A 13,761-nucleotide genomic window follows, 5' to 3' on the forward strand; every position below is an offset into this window, starting at 1 on the left:
AACGTATAGGATAAATCACGCCGAGGAGGCGAGTTTTATACAACTTATGAACCGTCAATGCAATGTTCTCAATGCAAAAAATACCAGAACAAGATAAGAAAACATCGACATACCTTATAGAGAAACAATACAGTGTATCGCGGTATTAAAGGAATTCGCTAAAACCGTGCGAGAGAAAAACACGTGCAGCATCAACCAACCAGGAGTCATGACATGATAATTTGAATAACTCTTCACCTGCCTCGTCAACTTAACACGATATGTGAGGTAGCAGGTTCGATTCACGTCATGGAATTTTCATGTGAAAAGAAATTGTGACTTTTAACCAATTACCGAACACAAATGTGTTCACATCAAGAGACAAGTTCATAAAACGTAATTTGTGTAACCAAGGTATTACACTTGAAAAGTACAACCTCTAAGCAGGTTTAGAAGAGACCCATTTGAAAACCTTGGTCTGGAAGAGAACCGCTTCTAAACTGGATTGGGAAGATGAGCTGTTTACCCGAGGTTGTCAGGAACCTAATTCAATATAGGGTAATACAGTGATAGGTTCATAAACGGCGTCAACGTGACGCAGCCGTAACAACCCTGCCCCTGCCAACGGGCTGACATTTCCAAAGTCCCGTGAAGATCCGGGTTAGAATAGGTCTTCAGCAACCCATGTTTGCCGTAAAAAGCGACTATGCTTGTCGTAAGAGGCGACTAACGGGATCGGGTGGTCAGGCTCGCTGACTTGGTTGATGCATGTCATCGATCCCAACTGCGTGGATAGATGCTCATGCTGTCAATCACTGGATTGTCTGGTCCAGACTCGATTATTTACAGACCGCCGTCATATAGCTGGAATATTGCTGAGTGCGGCGTTAAACAACAAACAAACAAAGACTTGCCCATATGTACAGCTACATAAAATGTACATTACAGTAAGCATATCTTACTAAATCATACCCTTTATTCATGTTCAGCTTATGTACAACTTTGACCAGCGTTGGCTCGGCAGGGATCCCCGGGGGCGGCTTTGTAACGCTGTTTGTGATCATGTCCGCCGTCGGCCTGCCTCCTGATGACGTCTACTTCGTCCTGCCCGTTGTCTGGCTCCTGTAAGTCCTTATGATATAGTAAGGGTGCGCGGTATTACCTGTAAATCGGTAAATTGAGGTTCATTCTTTCCATGATACCTATCTCAATATAATGTTTTAATGCTCGGTATATCGGGTGATACCTCTGAACACTCGGGGTAGAATAGGTCTTCAGCAACCAAAGCTTGCTGTAAACGGCGACTGTGCTTGTCGTATGAGGCGACTAACTGGTTGATGCATGTAAGCGTATCCCAAATTCGTGGATCGATGCTCATGCTGTCAATCACTGGATTTTCTTGTCCAGACTCGATTATTTTCAGAAAGCCGTCATATAGCTGGAATATTGCCGAGTGCGGCGTTAAACAACAAACAAAGCGAAACATATACCGGGTGATTTCAAAAAGCGATTAAGACCCGGTTACCCCATATCCATGTACGTCTCTCCATTGGGAGGTGGGTAGCCTTGTGGTTAAAGCGTTCGATCGTCCGGTCCGGGTTCGGTTTCCCACATGGTAACACTGTGTGAAGTCCATTTCTGGTGTATCCCGCCAGGATATTGCTGGAATACTGTTAAAAGTGGCGTAAAACCATACTCCCTGATTCTCTTTTCCAGGGGCCGTGTCATCACCATGGTGAATATCAGCGGAGACTGTGTGGCGGCGGCCCTCCTTGCTCACTACTTCCCCCGACAAGGTGCTGGAGCTGTACACAGGGAGCAAGAAGAGAACATGATAGAACACGCAGACATTGTGTAATGGGAGCCAAGTCGTCTTCAGACATTGTGTAATGGGAGCCAAGTCGTCTTCAGACATTGTGTAATGGGAGCCAAGTCGTCTTCAGACATTGTGTAATGGGAGCCAAGTCGTCTTCAGACATTGTGTAATGGGAGCCAAGTCGTCTTCAGACATTGTGTGATGGGAGCCAATTCGTCTTTAGACATTGTGTAATGGGAGCCAGGTCGTCTTCAGACATTGTGTAATGGGAGCCAAGTCGTCTTCAGACATTGTGTAATGGGAGCCAAGTCGTCTTTAGACATTGTGTAATGAGAGCCAAGTCGTTTTCAGACATTGTGTAATGGGAGCCAAGTCGTCTTCAGACATTGTGTAATGGGAGCCAAGTCGTCTTCAGACATTGTGTAATGGGAGCCACGTCGTCTTCAGACATTGTGTAATGGGAGCCAGGTCGTCTTCAGACATTGTGTAATGGGAGCCAAATCGTCTTCAGACATTGTGTAATGGGAGCCAGGTCGTCTTCAGACATTGTGTAATGGGAGCAAAGTCATCTTCAGACATTGTGTGATGGGAGCCAAGTCGTCTTCAGACATTATGTAATGGGAGCCAAGTCGTCTTCAGACATTGTGTAATAGGAGCCAAGTCGTCTTCAGACATTGTGTAATGGGAGTCAAGTCGTCTTCAGACATTGTGTGATGGGAGCCAAGTCGTCTTCAGACATTGTGTAATGGGAGCCAATTCGTCTTCAGACATTGTGTGATGGGAGCCAAGTCATCTTCAGACATTGTGTAATGGGAGCCAAGTCGTCTTCAGACAGTTGCACACCTTAGCGTGCTGAAAACCTTGTGGGTTCGAATCGCGATCCGCCCTGAATTATGTTTCTAGATTTGTCAGCACTTTACCTGTGCTCATGAGTCTCACCTAAGTGGTTAATGTCTAAGACCTGCATCACTTAAGGTTTATCTCCCACATCAATCTGAAATACCATTGAAATGCCGTTCGATGCGGCTTTAAAACAAACTCAATTGGTTTTTAATTAGTGATGATGATGCGAATGCTGTGACCGGTTATATGACATCGAGACTAACTTTCCTAAGGTATGAGCAACATATGTTTGGATCCCACCTTACATTAAAATACTAGCCTCTGATTGATTAAGGAGAGGGCAATTATTTCATATATAGCCCACTCATGTAGCCTGCAAAGAAATCAATCGGAACACGTCATAGGTAACCTGCATATATCGAATAAGTATCGATGAGTTGAAATTAACTGATGTTTAGCAGGCGTATGGGGTAAAGGGAAGTAACTCGGTTCGTTTGCGCCCTCGTCTGCTACGAGGTTTACAAACACAGTGAAAATGCGGACATATAAGGTCCTGCTTGAATGAATGTCTGTAAGATCACTCGTTCTTTGGGGCATATGGTGTGATGTACCCTGTGTGTGAGCCTGACGGCTCAGGGTACATAGGCGCACACACAGAGTACATCACACCATATGCCCCTCTAGAACTGTTGACAACTTAATGGTAATATATATTTTGGAAGACTGTTCTGAATGACGTAAACCCCGCCAGCCTTCTTCCACATTGATACGTCGTCATAATGACACGATGAGACCTACTACAACACGTACCATGGAGTGAAGCAGTACAAACCCAGTGTTTGACATCAGGTAGACACCAGACTCGTGAAGATCCGGGGTAGAATGGGTCTTCAGCAACCCATGCTTGCTTGTCGTAAAGGCTAACGGGGTCGTGTGGTCAGGCTCGCTGACTTTGTTGGTGCATGTCATCGTATCCCAATTGCGTGGATCGATGCTCATGATATCAATCACTGGATTGTCTGGTCCATACTCGATTATTTACAGATCGCCGTTATATAGCTGGACTATGGCTAATTGCGGTGTTAAACAAAAAACAAAACAAACAAAAACGTTCTATGTGTTGTGTGTTTATTATTTACGCTACAGCAGGCCAGTATTTGATAATAACCAACGTCCCACAACGCCGGGCTACGATGACAGGCAATCAACCAAGTCAATGAGCCTGAAAACCAATCTAATTTAGCCTGTCGTCTCTCACGAAAAGAGCTGGAGAGTTGGGGTGTTCACCTCGAAATCACGACACGACCTGGAGAGTTGGGGTGTTCACCTTTAACTCACGACAAGACATGGAGAGTTGGGGTGTTCACTTTTAACTCACGACAAGAACTGTAGAGTCGGGGTGTTCACCTTCAACTCACGACACGACCTGGAGAGTTGGGGTGTTCACCTTTAACTCACGACAAGAGCTTGAGAGTTGGGGTGTTCACCTCCAAATCACGACAAATCCTGGAGAGTTGGGGTGTTCACCATCAACTCACGACAAGACCTGGAGAGTTGGGGTGTTCACCTTTATCTCACGACAAGAGCTTGAGAGTTGGGGTGTTCACCTTCAACTCACAAGAGCTGGAGAGTTGGGGTATTCACCATTAACTCACGACAAGACCTGGCGAGTTGGGGTGGTCACCTTTAACTAACGACAAGACCTGGAGAGTTGGTGTGTTTACTTTTAACTCACGACAAGACCTGGAGAGTTGGGGTGTTCACCTTCAACTCACGACAAGAACTGTAGAGTTGGGGTGTCCACCTTCAACTCACGACAAGACCTGGAGAGTTGGGGTGTTCACCTTTAACTCACGACGAAATAAGAAAAGTCCGGCAACAACACAATCTGAGTCGCGTTTTCATTCTTACTTGGTATACTTACTATTTCCCGTTTCAGGATCACGGTCCCGTTCCACAAAGTGTTTGTAAAAGTATGGTAGTTACGAATTTCCTAATCGCTACGACAGCTTGGTGGAACGGAGCCCAGTTTTCTTCCGCGACACAACCGGTGGCACGTGACTGTGTACACATTTAGGTCATACGCTCGTGAAATAGCAAAAAGTAGGAGAATTAACTTTGTGTCGTTGAAATATAAACAGTTATAGTTAGTGAGTGAGTTGGGTTTAATATCGCTAGTGTCACATTGAACAGAATTGTCTTCTGACAAGTTTCCAAATATTATCATGAAGTATCATGAAGTTCACGTACAGCTCTGCCTGTGATGAATTCAAAGTTATTAATTACTCCTTGACATTTGTCTGTACAAGTAACATCACCAAAACGTGTTGGGGTTGAGACAAAGAAACATTGTCCAAACTCATTCACAGCTTGGCAATGAAATAAATGATGTTCTTCTGTACCTAATTGTCCACACTGACCACAGCTACCGTGATCTTTTACACTTATTGTATTACCATATTTGCTGCATGGACAGTTGGAGATATGGGTCGTTCACATTTAAATAATGAGACAATTTCACAATTGTGACTAAAGGACAATCGTCCTTGACTACACTTTGTTTTTCTCTTCCGTCACGACAGGAGTTAAAGGGATTGGGCGTTCACATTTAAATCATAGGCCAATTCCGTAGTTATGACTAAAGGATGGTCGTCCTCTTTGAAGTCTCGTGCTGTTTCCTGATTTCTTCCGCGACACAGCTGGTGTCACGTGACTGTGTCCCTACGCGCTTATGAGATGATAAATTAGTATAAGAATGAACCTCACGTTGTGTTTGTTTGTTAGAATAGTCAGTGAGTCAGTGGGGTTTCACGCCGCTTTGAACATAATTGTTGTATATGACGGCGTGCCAGCTTGATAAGGGAGGCAACAGCAAGCAGCCATAATAATTAACCTTTACTTTCTGTGACTTCACTGGACTATAGTGAGTGAGTATTGTGTTACGCCGCCTGTAGCAATATTCCAGCAATATCACGGTGACACCAGAAATTGGCTTCACACATTTTACCCATGTGTGGAATTAAACCTGGGTCTTAGGCGTGACGAGCGAACGCAGTAGCCACTGGACTTCTCCAGCGTCCCCATTGGACTATAAAACTATAAATAAACATTCCTTGTATAAATGTTAACATTTTCTCCTGCTGTATTGAACTAATTATTTGAACTAATAGCGTTTTGAAAGTAAATAAGAACATGGAATTTATAGTCTCCCTCCCTTCCAATTATAACATGACACGTCACTGGCAGTAAAACACTGTTTTTTATTAAAAGAATATATAGAAAAATATCTATTACAGTAATCAAACAAAACCATGCAAGGATATGGCATGCATACATACTGTACTTTTATCAAATACAACAAAAGATAAATCCTAGCTATGCATCATATATGAACAGTCATTAATGAAGATTAAGCTGCATAGAGCTGCATATATAACAGTTTAATATAAAACATATAAACGACAAATCAAACTGAAGATTCAACCTACCCGGAATAAACTGAAAAACTTGTACTGTAAACATGAAAAAGGTCAAGATCCATATACAAGGAAATAGTCAACTAAACATTTCTTTAAACCTGGTGCACTCAGTCAACTTCCGTCTAATCGCATACTCATTAAGACAGATTGTGTTTTTGCTGGGGATACGAGGCTGTGCGTTGTAATATCAGGCGAGGCATGCTCTGTTTGAAAACGAAAACGAGTTTATGTCTGATATTTACATTTAGTACTAACTACTAAATGACTTTATCGCGTGTGGGGTAGCACTCTGGTGCTTTGTGGCGGGGTTCTTGTGGGCTACACTGCTAGTAACAAATTAACTTGCTTCCAAATTAATACTCGTGCTTAAGGCTACCTGCTTTTCAGCGGGAACCTTTCAGGGGTTACCTGCTTCTCAGTGGGCACCTAGTCTTTCCCGACTTTTCAGCCGGGGAATCGTAAAATAACATACGTTGGGGCAAACAATTGCCACGTATATGGGCCCGGCGGCGGAAGCCGTCTTGTCAAGCGGTAGCTGACAGTTGGGTCCGCGGCGGGAGCCGCATAATGGTTTTGCAAATGGAGCCAGGCAGTGGGATCTGCTTTGGCCGGCTACCTGGGGCCGGGCAGCGGTAGTCTGACTTAGGCCAGCATCGTGGAGCTGCTTTTGGCAGCGTGGGAGTTGCCAAGCAATGGTAGCGTTTAAATATGCTACCGTGGGGGCCGGACAGCGGTAGCAGTCTCAGGCCAGCAGCCCTAGCTGCAATCGCCGTTGGCCACGCGCGTGGCCATGGCAACGGTAGCATTTTGGTATACACAATTAGCAGCTAAGTAGCCCACTAGTACCTGCACACCCTCGGCCATTTAACCCAATCGCATCTTCTGTTTTTATTATAGGCACGGGCATCCACGGCTCGGTGGCCCGTGCCTCTCCTTGGCACATCACGGGATAATGGTGCTCAATACAATGGACCCGTGAAGATCGGGGTTAGAATAGGTCTTCAGCAACCCATGCTTGTCGTAGGAGCCGACTATGATTGTTGTAAGAGTCGACCAACGAGATCGGGTGGTCAGGCTCGCTGACTTGATTGATGCATGTCACCGTATCCCATTTGCGTGGATCGATGCTCATGATGTCAACCACTGGATTGTCTGGTCCAGACTCGATTATTTAAAGACCGCCGTCATATAGCTAGAATATTTGTGAGTGCGGGGTGAACAACAAACAAACAAAGAGAACAGTTTTTTTTAATATAACTCTGTTTGTTGTTTTTGTGTGTGTGGTTAAATCTGCACTCCAGCAGTAAGATCAGTTTATTCCATGAGTAAGAAAGGTAATGGGCCCGTGAAGGTCCAGGGTAGAATATTGTTTGTTTGTTTGTTTGTTGTTTAACGCCACACTCAGCAATATTTCAGCTACATGACGACGGCTAAATAATCGAGTCTGGACCAGGCAATCCCGTGACTGATATCGTGAGCAACAGTCCACGCCGTCGGGGTACGATGACACAAACCACCGACCCTGATCACACGATCTCCTCTAACAACCAGCATAGGTTGGTGGGATCTTTTTATTACCCCGGAACCCCCACAGGGATAACTTTCTCTGATATATCAACAACCACCTGTACACCATCCCACTTACCAGGATGTTGAATACTTCGACTCATGGTTTGATGTTAGCATGAATGAACACGGTCTTAAGTTCGTGTCAAGATATGTGAGTTAGGAAATCTTCGCGAACACGGTCCCCTTACAACACAAGGCTTGAACCACGTGTGCGGGAATACACGCTACTGCGTATCAAGTGGTATCTAAATCCTTGTCCTTGTGCATGCTCACTGTGACTGTTTGTCATACAACACGAGCACAAAAGAGAAGGAAATGAGAGGACACGATTTCCCGAAATAGATATTTCTCTGTAAAATGGAAACTGTTCGCTCACATCTGATATGAACACATTCATGGGGCATATGTATCTGCTGTGACGGTATGAAAATTCCTCATCATGATGAATATTACTGTCCAATGACTTTTTTCATGTACGACATTACATTTACAACATGAGATATTAATACATCATAATAAATGAAAGTCACAAAGCTTTATAAAGTGTTCTGCAAAGCCAGCCAAACATGAAAATGATAAACACAACAATTGGACGATGCATGGAATGGAAATCGGGTTAACACACGATCATACGTCTATACAGTTCAGTAAAATATATAATTAAAACGGTAAAAACCGTTATTAACGCAAATGAATGACCTAACACCGACAAAACGATCTTTATGTTCATCGAACGAATGTGTTGATTGCTTTTTGAACATTTGGGCTGAAAGTGAAATCCGCAATTGTCATTGCAGACATTCCACTAGCTAAACATTCTGTACATAGACCATTACGAACTGAACATTCCACTAGCTAAACATTCTGTACACAGACAAAAACGAACTGAACATTCCACTAGCTAAACATTCTGTACATAGGCAACAACGAACTGAACATTCTACTAGCTAAACATTCTGTACATATACAACAACGAACTGAACATTCCACAAGATAAACATACTGTACATAGGCCATTACGAACTGAACATTCCACTAGCTAAACATACTGTACATATACAACAACGAACTGAACATTCCAATAGCTAAACATTCTGTACATAGGTAACAACGAACTGAACGTTCCACCAGCTAAACATACTGTACACAAACAACAACGAACTAAACATTCCACTAGCTAAACACACTGTACACAAACAACAACGAACTGAACATTCCAATAGCTAAACATTCCTTACACAAACAACAACAAACTGAACATTCCACTAGCTCAACATCTCTACACAGACATCAACGAACTGAACATTCAACAAGCTAAACATACTGTACACAAACAACAACGAACTAAACATTACACTAGCTAAACATACTGTACATATACAACAACGAACTGAATATTCCACTAGCTAAACATTCTGTACATAGGCAACACCGAACTGAACATTCTACCAGTTAAACATACTGTACATAGGCAACACCGAACTGAACATTCTACCAGTTAAACATACTCTACATATACAACAAAGAACTAAACATTCCACTAGCTAAACATTCTGTACACAAACAACAACGAACTAAACATCCCACTAGCTAAACATTATGTACACAAAAAACAACGAACTGAACATTCAACAAGCTTAACATTCTATACACAGACAACAACGAACTGAACTTTCAACTAGCTAAACATACTGTAGACAGGTAAGAACGAACTGAACATTCCACTGGCTAAACATTCTGTACACAGGTAACAACAAACTGAACATTCAACTAGCTAACGATTCTGTACACAGGTAAGAACGAACTAACCATTCCACTAGCTAAACATTCTGTACATAGACCATTCCGAACTGAACATTCCACTAGCTAAACATTCTGTACACAGACAAAAACGAACTCAACATTCCACTAGCTAAACATACTGTACACAGACAACAACGAACTCAACATTCCACTAGCTAAACATTCTGTACATAGAAAAAAACGAACTCAACATTCCACTAGCAAAACATTCTGCAGACAGACAACAACGAACTCAACATTCCACTAGCTAAACATTCTGTACATAGACCATTACGAACTGAACATTCCAGTAGCTAAACATTCTGTACATAGACAACAACGAACTGAACATTCCACTAGCTAAACATACTTTACACAGACAAAAACGAACTCAACATTCAACTAGCTAAACATTCTGTACACAGGTAAGAACGAACTGAACATTCCACTAGCTAAACATTCTGTACATAGACCATTACGAACTAAACATTCCACTAGCTAAACAGTCTTTACACAGACAACAACGAACTGAACATTCCACTAGCTAAACATTCTGTACACAGGTAAGAACGAACTGAACATTCCACTAGCTAAACATTCTGTACATAGACCATTACGAACTAAACATTCCACTAGCTCAACATTCTTTACAGAGACAACATCGAACTGAACATTCCACTAGCTAAACATTCTGTACACAGACAAAAACGAACTCAACATTCCACTAGCTAAACATTCTGTACATAGACCATTACAAACTGAACATTCCACTAGCTAAACATTCTTTACACAGACAACAACGAACTGAACATTCCACTAGCTAAACATTTTGAACACATACAAAAACGAACTCAACATTCAACTAGCTAAACATACTTTACACAGACAACAACGAACTGAACATTCCACTAGCTAAACATTCTTTACACAGACAACAACGAACTGAACATTCCACTAGGTAAACAATCTGTACACAGACAAAAACCAACTCAACATTCCAATAGCTAAACATTCTGTACACAGACAAAAACGAACTCAACATTCCATTGGTAAACATTCTGTACATAGACCATTACGAACTGAACATTCCACTAGCTAAATATTCTTTACACGGACAACAACGAACTGAACATTCCACTAGCTAAACATTCTGTACACAGACAACAACGAACTGAACATTCCACTAGCTAAATATTCTGTACACGCGCAACACCGAACTGAACATTCCACTAGCTAAATATACTTTACACAGACAAAAACGAACTGAACATTCCACTAGCTAAACATTCTGTACACGCGCAACATCGAACTGAACATTCCACTAGCTAAACATTCTGTACACAGAAAACAACGAACTGAACATTCCACTAGCTAAACATTCTGTACACAGGTAACAACGAACTGAACTTTCCACTAGCTAAACATACTCTACACAGGTAAGAAGGAACTAAACATCCCGCTAGCTAAACATACTGTACATAGACCATCACAAACTGAACATTCCACCAGCTAAACATTCTGTACAGAGACAAAAAGGAACTAAACACCCACTAGCTAAATATACTGTACATAGACAACAACGATTTGAACATTCCCATAGCTAAACATTCTGTACAAGCGCAGCACCGAACTGAACATTCCACTAGCTAAAGATTCTGTACACAGACAAAAACGAACTGAACATTCCACTAGCTAAACATTCTGTACATAGGCAAGAACGAACTGAACATTCTACTAGCTAAACATTCTGTACATATACAACAACGAACTGAACATTCCACAAGATAAACATACTGTATATAGGCCATTACGAACTGAACATTCCACCAGCTAAACATACTGTACATATACAACAACGAACTGAACATTCAACTAGCTAAACATACTGTACATAGGTAACAACGAACTGAACGTTCCACCAGCTAAACATACTGTACACAAACAACAACGAACTAAACATTCCACTAGCTAAACATACTGTACATAGGCAACAACGAACTGAACATTCGACTAGCTAAACATTCTGTACATAGGTAACAACGAACTGAACGTTCCACCAGCTAAACATACTGTACACAAACAACAACGAACTAAACATTCCACTAGCTAAACATACTGTACACAAACAACAACGAACTGAACATTCCAATAGCTAAACATTCCTTACACAAACAACAACAAACTGAACATTCCACTAGCTCAACATCTCTACACAGACATCAACGAACTGAACATTCAACAAGCTAAACATACTGTACACAAACAACAACGAACTAAACACTACACTAGCTAAACATACTGTACATATACAACAACGAACTGAATATTCCACTAGCTAAACATTCTGTACATAGGCAACACCGAACTGAACATTCTACCAGTTAAACATACTCTACATATACAACAAAGAACTAAACATTCCACTAGCTAAACATTCTGTACACAAACAACAACGAACTAAACATCCCACTAGCTAAACATTATGTACACAAAAAACAACGAACTGAACATTCAACAAGCTTAACATTCTATACACAGACAACAACGAACTGAACTTTCAACTAGCTAAACATACTGTAGACAGGTAAGAACGAACTGAACATTCCACTGGCTAAACATTCTGTACACAGGTAACAACAAACTGAACATTCAACTAGCTAACGATTCTGTACACAGGTAAGAACGAACTAACCATTCCACTAGCTAAACATTCTGTACATAGACCATTACGAACTGAACATTCCACTAGCTAAACATTCTGTACACAGACAAAAACGAACTCAACATTCCACTAGCTAAACATACTGTACACAGACAACAACGAACTCAACATTCCACTAGCTAAACATTCTGTACATAGAAAAAAACGAACTCAACATTCCACTAGCAAAACATTCTGCAGACAGACAACAACGAACTCAACATTCCACTAGCTAAACATTCTGTACATAGACCATTACGAACTGAACATTCCAGTAGCTAAACATTCTGTACACAGACAACAACGAATTGAACATTCCACTAGCTTAACATTCTGTACATAGACCATTACGAACTCAACATTCCACTAGCTAAACATTCTGTACACAGAAAACAACGAACTGAACATTCCCCTAGCTAGACATTCTGTACACGCGCAACACTGAACTGAACATTCCACCAGCTAAACATTCTGTACACAGAAAACAACGAAGTGAACATTCAACAAGCTAAACATTCTGTACATAGGCAACACCGAACTGAACATTCTACCAGTTAAACATACTGTACATAGGCAACACCGAACTAAACATTCTACCAGTTAGACATACTGTACATATACAACAAAGAACTAAACATTCCACTAGCTAAACATTCTGTACACAAACAACAACGAACTGAACATTCTACTAGCTAAACATTCTTTACAGACACAACATCGAACTGAACATTCCACTAGCAAAACATTCTGCACACAGACAAACAACGATCTCAACATTCCACTAGCTAAACATTCTGTACATAGACAGGTAACAACGAATTGAACATTCCACTAGCTAAACATACTGTACACAGGTAAGAACGAACTGAACATTCCACTAGCTAAACATTCTGTACATAGACTATTACGAACTGAATATTCCACTAGCTAAACATTCTTTACAGAGACAACATCGAACTGAACATTCCATTAGCTAAACATTCTGTACACAGACAAAAACGAACTCAACATTCCACTAGCAAAACATTCTGTACATAGACCATTACGAACTGAACATACAACAAGCTAAACATACTGTACACAGGTAAGAACGAACTGAACATTCCACTAGCTAAACATTCTGTACATAGACCATTACGAACTGAACATTCCACTAGCTAAACATTCTGTACACAGAAAACAACGAACTCAACATTCCCCTAGCTAAACATTCTGTACACGCGCAACACCGAACTGAACATTCCACTAGCTAAACATTCTGTACACAGAAAACAACGAAGTGAATATTCAACAAGCTAAACATTCTTTACACAGACAACAACGAACTGAACATTCCACTAGCTAAACATTCCGTACACAAGCAACGAACTGAACATTCCACCAGCTAAACATACTGTACACAGGTAAAAACGTACAGCCATGGGCGGCTATTTCTCCAGACCTCTCCCACAGAGAAAATGTCTCGGATGAGATTGAGATTTCATTTCTCGAGTATCGTTGAGTTGAAATGAACCGACGTTTATCCGAATGCTTGGGTAAAGGCAAGTAACTCGGTTTGTTTGCGTCCTCCTGCTTCGAGTTTGGCTAACTCA

This window comes from Haliotis cracherodii, unplaced genomic scaffold (genome assembly GCF_022045235.1).
Source record: "Haliotis cracherodii isolate W230 unplaced genomic scaffold, xgHalCrac1.p SCAF_3, whole genome shotgun sequence".
Taxonomy (NCBI): Eukaryota; Metazoa; Mollusca; class Gastropoda; order Lepetellida; family Haliotidae; genus Haliotis; species Haliotis cracherodii.